Source organism: Leuciscus leuciscus, assembly GCF_965113295.1.
Source record: "Leuciscus leuciscus genome assembly, chromosome: 1".
NCBI classification, from domain to species: domain Eukaryota; kingdom Metazoa; phylum Chordata; class Actinopteri; order Cypriniformes; family Leuciscidae; genus Leuciscus; species Leuciscus leuciscus.
In genome coordinates, this window is record NC_138725.1 from 40624086 (window position 1) to 40630337 (window position 6252).

Genomic DNA, 6252 nt, shown 5'->3' on the forward strand with positions numbered 1-6252 from the left:
CTACCAAATATGTCTATCAGAAAAAAAGAAACAAAAATGCCCTTTAAATCATAGCCTACAATAAAGAATATTACCACATGATGAAATAATATTTTCATTCGTGTCACCTCAACAGAATTTCCTTCATATTCCAAGTGATGTATTGTCTCTGATAATATTCTGTGATGGAAATGACAATTTAGTTAACATTTTGGAATAAAATAGAATATAGGCATCTTATTTTGACTAGTATTTTAGTGTCCTAAATACATACAATATATACACACACATATACGTACATTATATAAATGCACAGTAGTCAACATTTGAAGAGGATCAAAACCTTTCATCAAAATTATACATGAATTTTGAACAATACCCGTTCTTGTCTTCCGTTCTTTTTTGATCCACTTCAAAGGTTGACTATAGTCATATATATATATACACACACACACACACATTTATATATACATATATAGCCTAAATATATACATGTATATATATATATATATATAACTAAGCACACATATTGAATATATACAGTATATAATACATTTCTAAATATGTTATATGCTTATAATACGTTTTATTTCTAATAAAATGACTGCATGGCATATATACTGTATTTTTTATAATGATTTTTGTTATCATGACTGAAAGTTATTGTGTCATTTTCATTATCAGGGACTGATATGTTTTTAATCAGTAGTCGGGCAAACTTTACATTGATCATTCTGTGTATCCCAAAGAGTTTCGGACATGAACATCTTAATTGGCCATATTTCTTAACGCTTGGTCATTTTGCAGGAGTTAGTAAGCCTGGAGTCAGATAAGCCATGGATTACAGTGATGGATCAAGAGCACTGTATTCCACCTTTGTAAATGTTAACACAATAATTCAGACCCAGTCCTTTCAGATTAGATGGTTATAGTACAAATACATGAGCACTTTCATCTTAAGAAACACTCTAGAACTAAGGTTGTGCTTGAATTTGTTTGACTGAGCACTTAAGAGTATCTGATCAGATTTAGCCTCTGAATGACGTATTTACTCTTTTCACGGATGCACTAGTTTAAAATAATGAGAGTACACTTGATTTCAAAACTTAAAACACCATAGAACATAACTTTAAATGGCAAAATGACATTAAAACAGGTTCTATAAAGTGTAAAACATCATTCATGACATCATGGTGACTGTTTCATTGTTGGACCTCAGTGCCTATAGTGCCATAATTACATCATAGTTCTGCTGAACATTGTGCTTTGCTGTGGATGATCAGGATGTTTTACCAGCTTATTCTCTCTGACTGGACGACACACTCCTGGCCCCACATTCCTATGGTTTGTCATCTGTATCAGAATAACGTAGTGCAGTGAAAAAGGAAAATCAGCTCATCGTCTGCGTCATCCATGCACAGAGACACTAAGAAAATCATTGTGTTCACACCAATGTACATTCATACAAATTAACATTTATTTCTAATAGACCAGATTCATATCAGATTATAATGTTGTCATCAGCAAGTAAGAGAAAACTTCAGTGGAACCTTCAATGGAATCGAAACAAAAAAAGAAAATACAAATAAAACTTTTTATTATGTATGTGTGTATATTAATGATACATTTTATTTATATATATATATATATATATATATATATATATATATAACGTGTCGTCAGCACTTCTCTGAAAATAGTTTAACAACTTAAAAGCTACATGCCATTTTTCACCAGCAAGGTACAGTAACAACGGCACTGTTCTTGGAACAGAGACGAACAGGTAATTCACACAGCTATCAGTGGTTCAAGCTTTCGTAACTAGCTCTAAAATGACATTTTGGAATTAGCAAATTGGGATTAGATCCGTAAGAAATTAGTCCTAAAACCAAGACCATTTTAAGGACAAAAACCTGACAAATGTCTTGAAATACATCATCTGAACAATGTTTTGAGGTGTGGTAACGTATTATAAGAGGAATAATTGACTCCAGGCCGTTGAATTATTGAAAAATAATGCACACCCGAGGTGTAACGGCATTACCAGCTCGGGTGTGCATTATTTTTCTAATAATTCAGCGGCCCAGAGTCAATTATTCCTTACTTAAAACATCCTTTCTTTTTATAAAAGTGAAAGTCTAACCTCCAAAAATTACATTTTATCAACCAAACGACGCTTTAACATTTGGATGATATAATTTGACTCCCTGACAATCATCAGGGTAAAACCACTGACATCATAAGTCCTCTAAAAGCGGGTCTGTGATGCTCTGATACAGTAGCCGGGTCCCAGCGAGAGTCATTTGGTGGAAGCCTGATCCAGCGTTCTTGTAAACATTCTAGAGGTTGAAAAAGAGCAGGGGAGGAATTTGGACGCTTTATTTGGTCATAACTGAGGCAGACTATCACCCTGCTATGAGGGTCGAGACGAGGTGTTTCACGCTGTGCAGCTCATGAGAGGACTTCACTTTCACTTGGAGTTCAGCAAGTACGCCATAAATGAGTCCAAATGACTCATTGTAATGCTGGCATCATTTAACTAGCTGTATCCATTCTTAGATGCTCTGGAGATCTGTTCTGTGTTAAAGTGTTTTTTCACAGTACATCCCTATAACTTACCCAATGAGGATGTCAGTGTGAGGTGCGAGTCGGTCACTGGTCTGTAAAACAGCTTTAGCAAAGATAAGCAAATAAAACACACAAAGCAAGGCAAGTTTCAAACTGGAAAAGGAAAGTGGGTTGCTGGGTGGTTTCTTGAAATATTTTCAACACTGTAAAAAAATGTTTTACGTAAAATCAACAGTAACTTACTGGCAACAAATAGCCAGCAAGCTTCTGTATTTTATTCCGGAGTAAAATTACTGTAAAACTAACTACAGTAGTTTTAAGCATAGGCCTACTGTAAAATAAAGTACAGCATTATACTGTTATTTTTAATTATTTTAATTATTTATTTATTTTATACATTTTACTGTTATTTATTCAATAACACTAGTTATTGCTTCACATCAACAGCTTTATGCAGGTTTCATCTTTTACATGGCTGAGTGACATGGTTCCATAGCTGAACTTCAACAGAATATACAGATTTACCAGCATATTAGCCATATTTCATCAATGAACAAAATACAATTATAGCCATACCAGTAAAATCTCAGTAGCCTAACACTTTGTGCCAGTGGAAAATAAATGTTGGAATGGGAAATATTAAAATAAATGTTTGAAGAGTTAAAGTGCCTGCTTAATTAGTAGTAGGCTAGTATACAACAATAACCAGTATTCACATGTAACCCCTCCACCCGGGTCCTACTCGCCCCTCTCTGTGCGGGCCTCGAACACAGGGCTCCGGCGTGAGAGTCAGGCGCTCTAACAAGGAGGCTAAAGACTGCAGCCTCTAGCATCTGTCGCTAGAGTGCCTATTGTGATCAGAGGAGTGAGGTTTACTAGCACACCGACTACTAGCTGGCCTCCGTTACACTCTCCCCCCTAAACCTCACTCCCATCTGGTCCAGCACCAATGTAACCCCTCCACCCGGGTCATACTCGCCCCTCTCTGTGCGGGCCTCGAACCTGGGTCTATGGCGTGAGAGTCAGTGGCTCTAACATTTACATTTACATTTATGCATTTGGCAGACGCTTTTATCCAAAGCGACTTACATTGCGTTATCCTATACATTTATACATAGGTATGTGCAATCCCCTGGGATCGAACCCACAACCTTGCGTTGTTAACGCAATGCTCTTACCACTGAGCTACAGGAAAGCTAACAAGGAGGCTAAAGACTGCAGCCTCTAGCATCTGTCGCTAGAGTGCCTATTGTGATCAGAGGAGTGAGGTTTACTAGCACAGCGACTACTAGCTGGCCTCCGTTACACTCTCCCCCCTAAACCTCACTCCATCCGGGTCACGGCACCAATGTAACCCCTCCACCCAGGCGCTTTAACAAGGAGGCTAAAGATTGCAGCCTCTAGCGTCGCTAGAGCGCCTATTGAGATCAGTGCTCAGAGGAGTGAGGTTTACTCGCACAGCGACTACTAGCTGGTCTCCGTTACACTCTCCCCCCTAAACCTCACTCCCATCCGGGTCACGGCACCAATGTAACCCCTCCACCCAGGCGCTTTAACACGGAGGTTAAAGATTGCAGCCTCTAGCGTCTGTCGCAAGAGCGCCTATTGAGATCAGTGCTCAGAGGAGTGAGGTTTACTCGCACAGCGACTACTAGCTGGCCTCCCTTACACATATGCTGTAAAGAAAAAGGTCGACAATGACAACTCTTCCTGCCTGTCTCAGGATGGTCCCGTCGGTCAGCCAGCGCCGCTGCGGGAGGAAAATCAGCACGGCTTAAATGGGAAATGAGCACCCACTCCAATGTTCTTACATACACACACACACACACACTATATATATATATATATATATATATATATATATATATATATATATATATATATATATATATATATATATATATATATAACTCAAACATAAACACAGGCTCATTACACGGCGATTACATGTCTTTCGAAGTATACCTACCAATTTAACGTACTAGGAGGACTTTCATCTTCACGACGCTGCGGGAGGAAAAGGTAAAAAAATGTACGCTTGCACAGATTTTCTTACAGAAATATTTAACCTAAAACTTAGCTTTATATACTGAAAATAAATAATACCAGAATAAAACATATTAAGCGATTTAAGTCTATAAAAACCTACCACACTCTTGTGGGCTTTCATCTTCATGATGAGTCTATACCAGAGCCGTTGTGTGAGGAGGTGTGCGGTTGTTTTTAGCGGTCAGTACTGTATTTAGATTTACAGTAGGCTCATATTTTCCCAGAATGCATTGAAAATCTACAGTAACATACTGTAAACAGCTAATACAGTAGGATACTGTTAAAAATACAGTAATAATGCTGTGAAAATGACATTCTGAAAATCTGAATTCAGATTTTACAGTAGGGAATTTTTTAGAATAATATTACTGTGAAAACAACAGAAATAATTTACAGTGAATGGCTTTATAATGGACTGTACATTTAGTGAATCTCTGGTTGGAGATTTTGAATGAACTAAGTTTGTACGATAACAGCATTTTGGCTTTGTCATGGCTAAAAGGAGGAAAAAAATGTATCCAGAAGGAAAAAGCCAAAGGAAAAGCAGACAATACTGATTATAAAGAGACGAACAGCTACAGTTTTATGTGAATGAGAGTTTGGCACTGATCTGCATCAGACGCAGTAATGGTTGTATATTTGTGTTTATGGACACAAATGAGCCAGAAAAAAAATCAAGAATGATGGAGAAATGGTGAGAAAAACAGAAATATTACAGCATCTGAATGCGCCAGTTCCAGAGATTTCCCTGCCCTCTCTGCTTCCTTCTCTCCTTTCTAGGATAGGTCTGTCTGCCTATTTATGGTCGATGGCTCATTCAAGCTACAAAGCTTAGAGGAATTTAGGAGGCTGCTCTGGAGATCTAACAGCCACGGGCAGGTTTTTTGCACACAGTAGTTATCCGTATCCTCAACACACCAACCAAATGTACTGGAGACTATTGTAAACAAGCGAATGCCAAGAGCCCATCATAAATCTGCTTGACGTTCTTACAACTCTGATTAGAATGGACAATACGACCCTCAAACAACTTTAATGCCTCGTAAATGTAACTATATAAAGATCATAGAGTCTGGAATGCAAATCTACGTCTGGGAACAACTTCAGGATGAATGTCTGAGTGCAGTTCAGTTTCCTTTAACTCCTGAATGTGTGTATGTTCATTATTTTAAAGATCTGTACTATGCATGGGATTTTAATGCCAGCTGAAATGAAATTAGGAGTGATTTAGTTTTCTTTGCATATGCTTTAAATGTATACATGAAAACAAGTCATGAAAACCATCTCTGACAGGTAATAGCAAAGTGAAAAGTAAACTTGAGCTTGGTGTGAGGCATATAAAATGTCACAGAGTAGTGCTGGAGATGTACGATATGTAGTGTGTGTGTGAAGGTACCAGGGGAGATTTCACTGAGCCTCAGATGCACTGTGTGACCATGTTTGGTAAAAGCCATCCATACACACACACACAGTTTCTCTGAGCCAACCCATTGACCATGAGTACATGCAGTAGAGCTGAATTCAATCAGAGCCAGACTATACAGACTCAAAGATCTCTCATTCTCCCACTTTAATATTCTCTGTCATCCTTGTTGGCTTTCTTTACCTCTGCTTTATTCTGTCTTCAAGAATTACATAAGCTCTGAGCTGAGGCAG

The 6252-nt window shown here is 38.0% G+C and overlaps 1 long non-coding RNA gene across 1 annotated transcript in view; it reads left to right on the forward strand.

Moving 5' to 3' along the window:
* LOC309508091 overlaps positions 1-6252 on the forward strand; it is a 348495-nt gene that overhangs the window by 231001 nt on the left and 111242 nt on the right. The window lies entirely within an intron of this gene.